The sequence below is a fragment of the Marmota flaviventris genome, chromosome 9 (assembly GCF_047511675.1).
Source record: "Marmota flaviventris isolate mMarFla1 chromosome 9, mMarFla1.hap1, whole genome shotgun sequence".
Lineage (NCBI taxonomy): Eukaryota > Metazoa > Chordata > Mammalia > Rodentia > Sciuridae > Marmota > Marmota flaviventris.
Genome location: NC_092506.1, coordinates 32,232,881 through 32,249,611, shown reverse-complemented (window position 1 = coordinate 32,249,611; position 16,731 = coordinate 32,232,881).

The following is a 16,731-nucleotide window of genomic DNA, read 5'->3' as shown; positions in this document are numbered from 1 at the left end:
TAATTCTATTGAATCTGTCTAGTGCTTTTGGTAGTATGGCCATTTTGACAATACTACTTCTGCCTATCCAAGCATCTGAGAAGTCTTTCCATTTTCTAAGGTGGTCTTTAATGTCTTTCTTTAGTGTTTAGTAGTTTTCATTGTAGAGGTCCTTCACCTCTTTTGTTAGATTCATTCCCAAGTATTATTTTTTTATTTATTTTTTATAGTGGTAGTTGGACACAATAACTTTATTTTTAAAATTTATTTTTATGTAGTGCTGAGGATCGAGCCCAGGGCCTTGCACGTGCGAAGCGAGTGCTCTACTGCTGAGCCATAACCCCAGCCCCCACAAGTATTATTTTTGAGGCTATTGTGAATGGGATAGTTTTCCTTATTTCTTTTTCAGAAGATTCATCATTGAAATATAAGAGTGCAATTGATTTTGGGGTGTTGATTTTGTATCATGCTACTTTGCTGAATTCCTTTATGAACTCTAGACGTCCTCTGATGGAGTTTTGGGGGTCTTCTAAATATAGGATCATATTGTCAGCAAGCAGATAATTTGAGCTCTTCTTTTCCTATTCGTATTCCTTTTATTTCCTTCTCTTGCCTAATTGCTGTCACTAGAGTTACAAGGATTATGTTGAATAGGAATGGTGAAAGTGGGCATCCTTGTCTTGTTCCTATTTTCAGAGGAAATGCTTTCAGCTTTTCTCCACTCAGAATAATGTTGGCCTTAGGTTTGTCATACATAGCCTTTATGATGTTGAGGTAACTTCTTCTAGCCCTAGTTTTTCTAGTGTTTTAAACATGAATAGGTACTGTATTTTTTCAGTTACTTTTTTGCATCTATTGAGATAATCATCTGATTTTTGTCTTTAAGTCTATTTATATGGTGAATTACATTTATTGATTTCTGTATGTTGAAGCAATCTTGTATCCCTGAGATGTAACACTTGATCATGGTTAATTATCTTTTTAATGTGTTTTTGCATGAAGTTTGCCAATATTTTATTAAGAATGATTGTATCTATGTTCATTAAGGATATTGGTCTGAAGTTTTCTTACTTTGATATGTCTTTGTCTGGTTTTTGGTATCAGGGTAAGACTGGCTTTGTAGAATGAGTTTGGCAGAGTTCCTTTCTTTTCTATTTCATGAAATAATTTGAGGAGGATTGGTATTAATTCTTCTTTAAATGTCTGGTAGAACTCAGCTGGGAATCCATCTGATCCTGAGCTTTTCTTTGTTGGAATGTTTTTGATGGCAGCTTCAATTTCATTTCTTAAAACTGATCTGTTTACATTTTCTATATCCTCCCAGTTTATTTTGGGGAAGTCATATGTCTCTAGGAATTTGTTCATATCTTCTTCAAGATCTTCTAACTTATTAGAGAATAAATTTTCAAAATAGTTTCTGATGATCCTCTGGATTCCAATAGTGTCTGTGGTGGATATTTACTTTTTCTTCTTGGATTTTGATCCTTTGAATTTTTTCTGTCTTTCTTTTGGTTAGTTTGGCCAAGGACTTATCAGTTTTGGTTATCCTTTCAAAAAAACCAACTCTTGGGGCTGGGGTTGTGGCTCAGAGGTAGAGTGCTATCCTGACATGCATGACACACTGGGTTCGATTTTCAGCACATAAAGTAAAATAAAGACATTGTGTTCACCTATAACTAAAAAATAAATATTAAAAAAATTAAAAAGCCTACTCTTTGTTTTGTTGATCTTTTTTTTAAATCTCAATTTTGTTGATTTCTGTTCTGATTTTAATTACTTCCTATCTTCTATTGATTTTGGTGTTGATTTGTACTTCTTTTTCTAGAGCCTCAAGATGTAATGGCAGATTGCTTATGTGGTATTTTTCTTTTTTTTTTTTTAATGTATAAGCTCAATGCTATGAACTTTTCTCTTAGAATTGCCTTCATACTGTCCCAGAGATTTTGATATGTTGTATCACTATTCTCATTTACTTCTAAATATTTTTTTAATCTCACCTCTGATTTCTTCTTCTATACATACATCATTCAAAAGTATATTATTGCATTGTTGGTATAATGGCGAGCATAGTTGCCTTCCAAAAGTGTAACATTTAATCTCCATGTGTTATTCTGATTTTTTAATCTTATTATTGATTTCTAATTTCACTCCATTATGATCTGATAATATGCAATTATCTCTATTTTTTTTTTATTTGCCAAGTTTTGTTTTGTGGCCTACAATATGGTCTATTTTAGAAAATGTTCCATATGCTGCTGAGAAGAAAGTGAATTCAGTCATTGGTAGATGAAATATTCTATACACGTCTGTTAGGTCCATATTATTAATTGTATTTTTTAGTTCTGTAGAATCTTAGCTTTTTTTTGGATTACCTATACAGTGATGAATGAGGCATGTAAAAGTTACCCAGTATTATTGTATTGTGGTTTATTTGGTTTTTAATATTGAGAAGGGTTTGTTTGATGTATGTAGATATGCCATTGTTTGGGGCATAATTATTTATGATTATTATTTCTTGTTGTTGTATAATTCTCTTAAGCAGTATGAAGTGACCTTTTTGTCTCTTCTATCACTTTATCTGATATGAAAATAGTAACCCCTGCTTGTTTACAAGATCCATGTGAATGGTATGTTTTTTCCCATCATTTCACCTTCAATCTGTGAATGTATTTTCCTGTGAAGTGAGTCTCTTGCAAACAGTATATTGTTAGGTCTTACTTTTTAATCCAATCTGCCAACCTATGGCTTTTGATTAAAGATTTTAGACCATTTACAGCCAATGTTATTATCAAAAGATGATTTTTATTTACTGCCATTTTGCTATATTTCGAGTGTTTACATTGGGTTTGATTCTCCTTTTATTGATTATTCTTCTGATGTAATTCCTCCCTATGCTGGATTTCATTTTTTTCTTCAGGAAATAGTTTATTTATTTAAATAGTTATTTATTTTCGTAGTGCAGGCTTTCTAGTTATGAATTATTTTAGCTTTTATTTATCATAGGAGGTTTTTATTTCATCTTCAATTCTAAAGTTTAATTTTGCTGGCTATTGTATTTTTGGTTAGCATCCATTTTCTTTCAGAGCTTGGTATATATTGTTCCAAGCCCTCCTAGCTTTTTTTTAATGGACACAATACCTTTATATTATTTATTTGTTTGTTTGTTTGCTTTTTATGTGGTGCTGAGGATTGAACTCACTGCTTCATGCGTGCTAGGCAAGTGCTCTACCACTGAGCCACAACCCCAGCCCAGCCCTCCTAGTTTTTAAAGTCTGGGTTGAGAAATCCAGATTGTTTTACCTCTAAATGGGACCAGTCAGTTTTCTCCTGCAGATTTTAAAATTCTATCCTTATTTTATGTTAGGCATTTTCATAATAATGTGTCTTGGAGAGAATCTATTGTGATTTTGTATATTTAGAGTTCTAGATGCCTCCTATATTTAAATTTTCATTTCATTCTTAAGGTTTGAAAATTTTTCTTATATTATTTCATTGAAAACATTGTGCATTCTTTTAGTGTGTATTACAGAGCCTTCATCTATCTCAATGAGTCTTAAATGTGGCCTTTTAATGTTATCCCAGATGTCTTGAATATTCTATTCATGGTGTCTTAGCATCTTTTCTCTATGGTCAATTTTATTTTGATTATATGCTTTGTCTTTAAGGCCTGAAAATCTATCTTCAAGGTGATCTAATCTATTGGTGATGCTTTCCATTGAATTTTTAATTTGGTTTAATGATTCCTTCATTTTGAGGATTTCCATTTGGTTCTTTTTCAGAATCTCAATCTTTTTGAAAAATCTCTATTACAGTGATATTTTACTTTTTGTATTTTCTCTCTGATTCACTGCTTACATCTTCTTTTAGCTCAGAGAACAGTTTAACTATGAAATTTTTAACATCCTTTTCTGACATTTCTTTCATTATGGTGTCAGTTAAGTGTATTATTGCAACATTATAGGTTGTTTGGGATGGTTTGTTCCCTTGCTTTATCATATTATTTGTCCATCTACCTATACAAGTCTGTTTTCTCATTTTAAGTGGAGGATTACTTTGTGAGCTTCATTTTCTTAAGAGCCCTGGTTTAGGTGAATATCCAGATAATGATATTTTAAGTCAGTGTGTGATATCAGTACCACTTTAAGAGATGCCACTGAGGGCTGGGGATGTGGCTCAAGCTGTAGCGCGCTCGCCTGGCATGCGTGCGGCCCAGGTTCCAGGAGCATCACATACAAACAAAGATGTTGTGTCCGCCGAAAACTAAAAAAAAACTTAAATTCTCTCTCACTCTCTCTCTCTCTCAAGAGAGAGATGCCCCTGAGCCCTATTTACTATATCACTTCTGAACCAATCCTTGTTCTATTCAGCCTTATAAGAAAAAATAAAAAACAAGTTGTAATAGTTCTCTACAGTCCTCAAGTGCAGGTATAATCCTATAATAAAGTTCCAGAAAGGGTCAAAAATTAAATTGTTAATTAAATTGTTAAATATAGTAAACTTACTACAACTTTAAGTGAGGACTAAAAGGGAGAAAGAAGAAAAAATTCACAAATAGGAGAGGAAGAGAGAGAGAGAGAGAGAGAGAGAGAAGCTAAAAAGGATAATTTACACCAAGATAGAAAGGAGAGATAGATGAATGAGGATTGTTTGAGGTTGTAGCAGATAGTGCAAGAGGATGAGTAAGGGGTAAGAGAAACAGGTAACTAGAGCTAGGAAAATAAAGATAGGAAGATTGATTCCAATTAATGCTTTAAACCATTAGACTAAATACATTCAAGTGAGCTAAAAGTATAATGTTGATTATTGGATTAATAATTATTCTTCAAGTTAAGGAGTTATTAATATGATCAAAGTTGATATTTGAGTTGTTTATAGTATACCATATACTACGTTAAGCTGAAGAAAATTCTTGTTTAATCTGGGTTTGGATTTCATCAGGGTTTGGACAGTTAGCAGATGTCCATCAGTCTTTTTGGATCTTTCCCAAGTTGCAGGAGCACAGGAGCCAATTCCCTAGTTGCTATGAACCTCCTACCAGCAGCTTCTGGTTTGTCAGCTTAGGGGCCTGCAGCTGATTGCTCAAAGGGTGCAGTGTTGTGGGTTGGCTGTTTCTATGTGTGCAATAATTCAGGATGCAAACTCTGAAGTGCCCCTGTGTTTGCTGTAGGTCACCATGTACCTTCTCTCCTCTACTGGATCCTTTTCACAGTAGGGAAGATCCTTGTGGCTGTCTGTAAGAACAGAAACTCTGGGTGTGGGTTTTCCCTGGGTGTTCTGTTGTGCAGAAAGATTCCCCTGGCTGACACTAATCTCTAAGGTACTGCAGAAGGGTTTCTGGTGGTTTACCTGGACTCTAATTTTCACTGTCCCATGTTGTGAATGGAAGGTGTTGATGTTCTCTGCTTAGTAAGTTTAATGCAAGTGTTTTAGTCAGCTTTTTTTTACCACTATGATGAAAGGACCCAACCAGAACAACTGTAGAGGATGAAAAGTTTATTTGGGGATTCACGGTTTCAGAAGTCTCAATTTCATACAGCAGGCTTCATTCCTTGGGGCTTGAGGTGAGGCAGAACATCATGACGAAAGAGCGTGGTCAAGGGAAGCAGCTCACATAATGATCAGAAAGCAGAGAGAGAGAGAGAGATCTCCACTTGCCAAATACAAATATATACCCCAAAGCCATGCCCCATTTCCCACCTCCTCCAGCCACACTGTACCACTCAGTTAATCCCTATCAGGGGATTAATTCACTGATTGGGTTAAGACTCTCAAAACCCAATCATTTCTTCTCTGAACCTTCTTGCATTGTCTCACATGTGAGCTTTTGAGGGACACCTCATACCCAAACCATAACAGCAAGGTCCACAAATATCCAAACAATGCCTTGTCACTTGCCAGTTATGATCACCATTCAGGCTGTGCACTTGTTGAGGCTGGGATCAGCCTCTTCCTACTCTGTAGACTGGTAGTATCCCATTTGGTCTCTATGAGGCTAGATATTCAGGCAGCTTCCCTCTGGTACAGCCCATGATCCTGGGGACTGTCCCTAGGTTTCCCACAGTTCCTCCCTCCGGTGTCAGTGGTTGGGGCCTGGTAAATCCCACTTTCCTTTGTTGGGGGCCAAAGCTGTTTCCTTGTTGTTCTGGTCTGAGTCAAGCTAGTGAACATTATACCGAGTTTAGTGGAGCTATGTGCACTTTCCAGCACAGATCCCCACCATACCATTTGTTTCCTTTGTTCACAATGAGGGGGAAAGAGAAGGGGTTATAGCAATTTTAACTAGTAGTCCTTCTAGAAGTTCTTTCTGGTTAGGTCTCACTTCAGGGGACTTCCCTCTGGTTTAATTTGCAGCTGCCTGGGAGAGGGAAGACCACATGCTGATTTAAGGGGGCAATTGCCGGCTGAGAGCTCCACAAGATGGTGGTGGACCCCGGCTCAGTTTTATTTTCATGATTTGGCTTTAAGCTGTTTGCATTGTTTTTTGTTTTTAAATTTCTGTTACCATCGTACTTTAAATTTTGTTTGTCTTTCCAACAGGTTTTAAGTGGGTGAGTTTAAGAGAATGTCCACTCATCCTCTCCTTTCTCTGTTGCCCTCCCACCTCCTCATCCTCAGGTTCAGGTTTGGCCACACTTTCTAGGTCTCCGAATATGTAATATGGAGTCTTAGGGCATTTGTCACCCGCCTGTCAATTCTGCTGTTCCTATACTGCCTCCTCTCTGTGTTGTGAGGAGATCAGGACTGCTGCCTAACTCACTTTTGCCATCTTTGTATTGCTAGTATGATTTTAAATGCAAAGAATAAATGATTCAATTAACCTCTGTAAATTATAGATGACAATTTAAATACAGAACACATCATAAAATGATAATTTATTCCTCTGTAAAATTCTAGAAATAATCTAGTCCCAACTAAACATAAAGATTCAAACAATCTTGGACCTGGGGACATAGCTTAATGGTAGATCATCTGCCTAGTATGTGCAAGACCCTGGGTTTTACACTTGCCACAGGAAAAAAAAAGCACAAAACAGAAGTTTTGGAGTTACACTTGTAATTCAGGAAAAAAATACAATTGGGGGTTTCAAAAAAGAATTACAAATAACCATTGAGTCTTTGCTTAAATGCTATTTAAAATAAGAGGCTATTTTAAAATCATTTTTCACATATTCATATCTACTGTATGGGAAATGATGGTCTTGCTTGTCATTTTCCATTGTATGGAGGTAGATAATAAACATATATAATTCTTTCTGGAGGTTAATTTGACAACCTGTTTAATAGAGAGAGAGAAAGGCTGTAGTTGTGGCTCAGTGATTGAGCAATTGCCTAGCATGTGTGAGGCACTGGGATTGATCCTCAGCACCACATTAAAAAATAAATAAGTAAGTAAGTAAAATAAAGGTATTGTGTCCATCTACAACTAGAAAAAAAATTTTAAATACATATATATTTAGGTTGGAAAAAGGCCTGGAATCATGGATTCCCAGTGGTGCACTTAGAGATGGAATTGGGCATTTTGCTTTTTTTTTCCTAATCCCTAATTTTTCTACAATAAACATAAGTATTGCTTTTGTAACAGAAAATAATAACAGTATTTCTTAACTTTGAAAAGAGGAGGGTAGTCCATTCACTTTGTTGAGGTCAACTTGTACATTTTTTAAAATATTTTTTTAGTTGTAAGTGGACACAATAACTTTATTTTATTTATTTATTTTTCTGTGGCATTGAGGATCGAACACAGGGCCTCACACGTGCTAGGCAAGCACTCTCCCACTGAGATATGACCCCATCCCAACTTGTACATTTTTTAAAAATACTTATGAATAAACTAGAACTTTTTTGAGCTTATTAGTGATATGACTAGAAAATGACAAAGAAGTAAAATATAGAAATAACTGAGGAGCCATTAGATCTATAATTAGGGAATGACTCATGAGATAGCTTTACAGATGAAAAAACACAAAAGAGCAATAGTTAAATTCATGAAAATAATGAGGCAATGTGGTAATGTTTCCACACTTACTGAAATTAATTGCTAAATCGCCTTCTAAAATGGCTACCCCAGTAGCAAACTGAGAGTAACTATTTTTTTTCCTACCATACCCTACCCAGCATTGAATATATCATTATTTTTTCTCTTTGCCAATCTAGGAAAAAATGAATCTTAATTTCTATCTCTTTGATTACTTTCAAAACTAAATATTTTCTAAAGTTTATTTATTGGCTATTTGCATTTTCTCTTTCTGTTAATATATCATATCTTTAAAATCATCATCTTCCTTTTTTGTGTGTGTGTGGTACTGTGAATTGAACTCAGGGGCACTCGACCATTGAGCTACATTTTTGTATTTTTATTTAGAGACAGGGTCTTACTGAGTTGTTTAGTGCCTTGCTAAATTGCTGAGACTGGCTTTGAACTCATGATTCTCCTGCCTCTGCTTCCTGAGCAGCTGGAATTACAGGCATGAGCCACCAGCCCAGCCAATCATCTTTTTCTTGTTGATTTGTTATAGAACTTTAAAGATCTTAACCCTTATTTTTCACATGTATTGCATATCTTTTTCCCAGTTTGTCATTTTCTTTATGGTATATTTATAATACCCAAATATGTTTAATTTTTATGAGGTCAAATTTATCAATAATTTCCTTTATCATTTTTCTTTTGCTTTTATTATTAGAGAGTCCTTCATTATTCTAAGATACTATCCTCCTGTATTTTCTTCTAGTTCTTCCTTTAAGTTTTAATTTTTAAAATTTAGTTGCTTCATTTATTTTTTTAAAGCTAGCTAGCATTTATTTTGGAGTAAGACATGAGAATGACAACTTTAAAAACACATGTTTGGAACCTTATTTATTACAACAGATATTGTGCAAAGAAAATATTTATAGTATTAAATATGTCCAAGGTTTTATAACTTAATACACAAAACTTCCTATAACACAAGCATTTAAACAGCTCTTCGGAGTTCATTTAAAAAGAGTTGGGCTGTGTGGAAACCTGTTTTAATAGCTTTCTTTTAGAAAAATTGTATTTTTTTGTAATAAACTTTATCACTTGTGTGTCTTATAAAAAATACAATTGCTTTGATATTAAAAATTCAAATTTTATTTTTATAAAAGAAGTAAACCCTTTATTGTATGCGCGGGTGATACCACATATTGGAGTCAGATCTTGAATTTCACCTTTTTGTGACTAAAAGAGAACAAAAGAATCTCTTCATGATTCACAGGGCATGAATCATAAGTGCAATTACTGAATGATTAAGTAGAATCCAAATGCCAAAAGGGTTAGTAGAAATCCTATTGGGGTAGAAACCAGAAACCCTAGTTTCAATGCCAATCCTAATTGACTTACTAAATTTCCTTAAACTAATCTCTTAAAATTTCTGCACCTGTTTGCCAATGCATTAAACAAAGATCTTATTTGATTGTTAGAAATGGTGGATTTATGTGTTAGCATATTAAAGTATTAAAAGCATCTTGAACTAAAAAAATCTCCATAGACGAGGCAAGCAATCCCAGTTATCATGAAAAGTTTTCCTGAATTCATAGGTCTCCTTTCTAAGCCTCAGCTGTTACTTTAGTGTTTATAAGTTTTCAAGAGCCCCTTGAGGCATACCAGAAGTAAATGGTTTGGGAATAACAGATATGCCATTTTACTGATGATGAGACTGAAATAATAATGTATTTTAAGAAACCTACTCTATCCTTTTGATTTCCACTGTGTCTGAACAAATTTCCTCTTCTTACAGATGTCAGTTTTGAGAAGCTAAGTGTATGCATGTACATTAAAAGTTCTCACAAAAAAAGATATATGTACCATAATTTATATTTACTAACATTCACACAAATATGTATAGAATAATATTGATATGGATAACCACATGCTTGCTCACGAGCATATCCTGAGTTGAATCTATAGCACATTGATGATAAAGACCAAGGGAATCAAATAATCAGCAAATTCAATTAGATCATAAATGATTAAAGACTTGAGTTCACAACTGGTAAAGAGCTCTCCAGCTAATGTTATCTGGGCTCTCAGGCTCTAAAATGTAAATTTTCTAGAATAGTTTGATCAAAATGATGAAACAAAGGATTTTTTAATTCATTCAACAAATATTATTCAAGCATCTGCTAGGCCCTATGCTAGATACTGAGGAAAATTATTAGGTTGAACCATATGAATTTGCGAATATTAGACTATTTTTGATTCTTAAAAATGTCAGTTGCATATGTTTCAACCTAATAAAATAACAGAAATTCTTCAGAAAAGGAAGAATATTAAAAAGAGAGTCAGAACCAGACACATATAGGTGTATGCCTATAATCCCAGCTATTCAGGAGATTAAGGCAGAAGAGTCACAAGTTTCAGATCAGCCTTGGCAACTTAGAGAGACCCTGTCTCAAAAATAAAGCAATAACCAGGTAAGGCACCCCAGTAATCCCAGCAACTCGGGAAGCTAAGGCAGGAGGATTGCAAGTTCAAACCCAGCCTCAGCAATCTAACAAAGCTCTAAGCAACTTAGCAAAACCCTGTCTCAAAATAAAAAATAAAAAGGGCTGATGATTGTAGCTCAGAGGTTAAGTGCCCTGGGTTCATATGTCAGTACCAATAAGTAAATAAATAGGTGGGGGATATAACTCAGGGTTGAAGCATCTCTAGGTTCAATCTCCAGTACAATGAAGGGGTGAAGAGGAACAATCCTAAGAAAAAAAAATCCTAAAACAGTAACTTAGAAAAAATAAAAGGATAAAGAAAAAAAGTAAAATTGGAAGAGGAACAAAAGAACATATGAAATAAAAATAGAATAAAATAATAGAAGTATAGTACCAGAAACTGATAAATTCTTAAAAATTAATTTAACTCAACATTAAACAATCTCATGGTAGATACAATATATGCCTCAAAAGAAATAAAGATATTGTTCCCCTTTAGTGATTAAATATAGAGCAATATGCTCTGATTTTTAAATTCTAAATTCTGAAGATAAAAGAGAAATTTTTTTTTAAAGAGAGAGTGGGAGAGAGAGAGAGAGAGAGAGAATTTTTTAATATTTATTTTTTAATATTTATTTTTTAGTTCTCGGCAGACACAACATCTTTGTTTGTATGTGGTGCTGAGGATCGAACCTGGGCAGCACACATGCCAGGCGAACGCGCTACAGCTTGAGCCACATCCCCAGCCCCAAGAGAAATTTTTAAAAATATATTTTTTAGTTGTTGATGAACCTTCATTTTATTTATTTATATGTAGTACTGAAAATCTAACCTAGTGCCTCACATATGCTAGGCAAGCGCTCTACCACTGAGTTACACACCCAGCCCCCAAAGAGAAATTTTTTTAAAAGTACTGAGACAGTAGAATAGCTAAAACAGGAAAAACAGTAATAAAAATACAAGAAAAATAAATAAATAAATAAATCAGATCCAAGAAGAAGACAGCAAAGTTGGAAAGAAGTAAAAATAGAAGTTCTGATAATAAAAAAAGGATTCTGCACTAATGTCATCTGATAGCAATAGAAATGAAAAGTATAAATCAAGTTACTAGAGAGACCAATGAAGATAAATCTAAAAAGTATTTTAATATACCTTTTGCCACATAGAGATTTCCTATTACTTTCCCATTTTATATAATTGTGAGTGAATCATTTATAAAATATATAATTTTGTGAACAAATTCTAAAATTTAGTATGAAGAAGTTTCTTTTATAAAATATGCTAATTATATAAAAGCAAATAATTCAAGACTATCCAGAATGGGGAAGAATAATTAGTAAATTACTTAAATACATCTATCTTTATACTTTCATTATCAAGAATTGTCAAAGAACCATAAAAGTTTAGCATAGGAGGGAATATTAGAGTTCACTAAGACCAAACCTTCAATGCCTCAGAAGAAGCAGAGAGTTCAGAGAAATGATTTGTTCAAAGTCATCTAGCTAAAGAGAAGCAGATTCAGACTAGAACTTATTTATTATTTCATTCCCTTAGCAGTCAGGAAATTCTGCTGTGTTCCAGGTAAGGTACTAAGCAGCAAAAATACTAAGGATGGATAAAATTTTCCCTTTCCTCCAATGAGTTGACAGGGTAGGAGTGTTGAGGTTGGGTAAGAGACAGCTATAGACTTTACTAAAGACATTAGTGCAATCCCCAAAAGACATGAGATTTTTAAAATCCATATTTTATGCTTCAAAATTCAGCTAACACTCCATTTTAGAGCTTCAAATCAGAGCAGTATGTAAAATAGCAAAGGAGTAGTGCAAAGGAAACAAAGGGACCCTTATTTGTAGATTTTCTAACAGTATTTCCACATAATGTAATATCACATCTGCAATTCGAATACATTGTTCCTTCTCTAATCCAGAAAATTATGCATTAGAGAAGGAACAAGTTAAAAAAAAGTGATTTTTTCTTTTTTAACATTCCAGGATAGACTCAATTCCTAGGCTCAAGCCATCATCCTGCCTCATCTCTGGAGTAGCTGGGATTATAGACACCTGCCACTGTGCCTGGTACTGTCAGTTGTATAGGTAGAAATGTGTGATTTGTTTAAATTCCCTTGCACATGTTGTATGTATATGGAAAGTATGGTTTTACAACTGATGCCAAATAAACTTGTATATGAGAAAAACAGTTCACTTAGAATATCATGATTAACTAAACATGAGTTTACAAAAAGAGACCAGAAAAATTGTGTAGCAATCAGAGTAAGATTTACAATGATAAAATGAGTCTGATGGATGAGAAATTATATTTGTAAAAGTGCCAAGTTCTGCATACAGAAGGACAGTTTTATGAGCAGTTATGACAGAAGTCTCTGTCACCAGGCCCCTGCGGGCAGCTCAGAACCACATTGATTCAAGTTCCTCTGTGAGCTGTCAGGACTATGAGGATTATTATATTTTTTAAGCATGACATGTAGTTATTATCACTAGCGTGAGAGAAAATCAAATGACCTATCACACTATTCTTGATTTTATTTAATTGTTTTGGTACTAACAATCATTGTTCTTAAACAATGGAATTAAATATAAGCTCTGTCAAAAGTTTTCTAAGAGGGCTTTAAGCAAATGTTTAAAATAAAGTCTTTTTACTTTTTACTCCTTTACCTATTTGATGAATCTGTAAATACCTTAATTAACCTTCAGGAGTAGGAGGCTTTCATTTTCTACTCACTGACTTCACTGAGATAAATTAAAACAGCAATCCATTGATGTTGAAATGTCAAGGCTAAAATGTCACAGAAACATCAAGTTCAGTAAAGTTGCTCTCCTGTTTCAAGAAGTCTAATGATATAGTCATCCGCGTTATCTTTAAGGATGTGGATGTGTAATCATTGAAGAGCTTCACGGCTGCAACCTTAACATTATCAGTCACAGTCCTTGAGTCAATGCTCATGCCCACACAGAAAAGCCAGTCTTCATTTCACTCTTGAATTCACACAGGTAAGTGGGTGGGTATGTGCTCAAACCCAGAGATGCATTATCACATTAATCCAAGTCCATTCATCTCATTGCTCTGATTTTTCTTATTTCCTTTGAAACTAAATAATTCTTTACCTACTGCCCTTCATTGCTTAATAATTCAAAGAAAGAACTGGAAAGAGTCAAGAACCAGTTACTATGACTATTCATTTACTTCTTAATGCTTCAATGTCCCTCTTTGTGAAATGTGAATTGTAATATCTGGCCCAACTGCACAGATGGCCAGAATAAGAGAAATACTATCTACAAGAGCACTTAAAATGCTTTGGAAGAAAGGCATAAGGATATTGTAACTTTAAAAATAAATGGTACAAGGGTTGGGGTTGTGGCTCAGAGGTAGAGCCCTTGCCTAGCATGCATTAGACACTGGGTTCAATCCTCAGCACCACATAAAAATAAAATAAAGGTATTGTGTTCACATACAACTAAAAAATAAATGTTTAAAAAATAAATAATTTTTTAAAATAAAATAAAAGGTACAAAATAAGGAAATGAATGCAGCAAGTAAACAACAAAAGAAATCAAAGTCTTGGGCACTGTTGTTGCTGGATATTTTTTCTTTTTGTCAGTTATCCTCAAAATATCGTTCAGCTCCATAATGGCTGATGTTTGTGTGCATCCTGCCAAACACTGTAACATTCTTTAGGAACCATATTGTAGGGTAACATGGAGGAAGCAATTTACCACTGAGAAACACTTTGACTTCTTTATCTGCCTCCCCTCTCAGTCTATAAGCTCTGATATTTGATGTGAACACAAAGCCTCATTTGTTTGTTCCAAATATCTAGATATGTGGGTGAACTCATTCTACCAAGGAATGTCATCAAAGTTCACATCTGCTGATTCCGTAGCATGAGGCATCTGACCATTTGATCCCCCAAAAACAGTGTGAAGCACTTTTCCTACCTGAAAATAAATTGTTCCCACCCAACAAAAATGTATTGAGCATCAACAATGTAGAAGGCACTCTATTGGCCATGGTGGAGAATGCAAAAATGAATAAGTCATTTTTTTTCCCTAAAAAGGAACTTTACAGGCCCATATTCTTAGATACAGAGCCCAGCCAGAGTCAGTTCTCTGGAATGGAGGCTGTGGCATTTATCTCTCTATACTTAGGGCTTACGTTCTGTGCATTGACTAAATAAATGATTAAATAGAAGAATAGGTGTTCTAATGAAGGTGTTTCCTATTCTTGTGTTTAACCACAATAAATCATTTCTAGCCTCTTCACAGTCTGATCCCAATTGTCTAAATTAGAAGGAAAGAAGAATCTAACACTGAAACAAGTTAGAACACAAGGAGGACATATTAAAAGTGAGAAAGAAAAAATTTAGGGAAGGAAAAAGAAAAGTGAAATCAAAATTTCTTTAGAAAACTTAGGAAGAATTCAGTTGATTTTCAATAACTGTAATAAAATAGACAATAACCTTAGTGTTAGTCAGTTTTTACCACTCTGACAAAATACCCAAGAAAAACAACTTAAAATAGGAAAAAGTTTATTATGGCTCACAGTTTCAGAGGTTTCAGTCCATGTTTGGCTGGCTCCATTGCTCTAGACCTGAAGTGAAGCCGAATATTAAGGCAAAGAGCACAGAAAGGAAAGCTGCCCACATCTTGGCAAAGAGGAAGGGACTAAGGAGAAGATATAGTCCCCAAGGGCACACCCCCAAGGACCACTCCCTCTGACTAGGTCCCACCTCCTACAGTTTCCATCACTTCTCAATAGTTTATTAAGCTATGAATCTCTCAATGGATTAATCTACTGATGAGGTCAGAGTCCTCATGATTCAATCACTTCCCCAAATTCCCGAATCTAAACATTGATGCATTGAGGACCAAGCCCTCAAGTGAGTCTTTGAGGGACACTTTGTATCTAAATCATAAAAGACTTTGTGAGGAGAAAAAAATGGTGAAAATAGAATTAATAAAAGATTTTAGATAAAGGCAAAGGTTGGGGGGGGGGGGGCTTCAGCAGATGCCAGGCCACTTTGTCCCAAGAATGGAATCTTAAATAACGTTTCAAAGAATGTTAGGTATGTTATTTGGACAAGGAATGATGCAAACACCACCTACCCTAAGTTCTCTGTCCACCTGCTGTCTTCATTCCCTTATACAGTAGTTCCCAAACTCTTTTTTTTAAATATTTTATTTTTTAGTTGTAGTTGGACACAACATCTTTATTTCATTTATTTATTTTTATATGATGCTGAGGATCGAACCCAGGGTCTTGCCTACCACTGAGCCCCCCAAACTCTTTGATCTCAGGTTGTCTTCAAACTCTTTAACTCTTTTACTTATGTAAATTACATCTAATGATACCATATAACATTTTAAAACAGAGAAGTTTCCAGAATATCATTTTGGATCAAGACAACGAAGTATAGTTATTCGTTGTGTTTTAACATAAAGTCTGTGAAAAGTTCAAGATAATTGTCTAAGAATAATAAAGTTATAGCTATTCTGGTAGATTTGGCCAAAGGTAGCTAACAAAAAGTACAGAAGTACTGAGAACAAGCAAATTTTATTAATTTCTACGAGTCTCATAAATCTCTCCATAAAATACACATATTGATACTTTAAACCTACCCTTACAGAAACTGCTATACCTCCAGTTATTTTAATTAGCAGTGATATGTCATCACATGTCAAATAGGCTCTGGAAATTTCCATTGTACACTCTCGAAAGTGAAAATGCAAATCATGTTGATACCACAGTGGAAATAATTTTAATCCTGGAGATCGCTTGAAAGGAGAACCACTATTTGAGAACTAAAATAATCTATTAATTTTAAGGTCACTTCTTCTTTCATATCACTAACAAACTATTTCCTCTAATGAGTGTTTTGTCCTCGTCCCTTTACCACCCTTTGAGAACAGTTGACCTAAGGTAACCACGAACTCTAGCTTAATGCAACCCAAAGTGATAAGCCTCCTGACGCCCTGAGGCCGTTTCTGTTTAGCGCTGGGAACGAAAATGCTCTCCTGCATTTCCACACAAGACAGAGTCTAGAAACAAGTCCCAAAGTTGCCACCCGCGCCGCCAAGGCGGGGCCACAGCTGGCAGCAGAGACCCGGCTCGCCCAGGGCTCGGAACAGAAGCTGCAGCTGCTGAGAGCGCAGCGTCGAGTCCTTGGAGACGCCAACCGGAGACCCGCCCTCCGCATGTAAGCCAGCCCCGGGAGGCGGGGCGCAGCCAGGTGCTCCCCAGGTAGACGCGTCTTCGCTTTCCCTCTGCTCGGTCGGCGGCCTCCCAGGGCCTACGC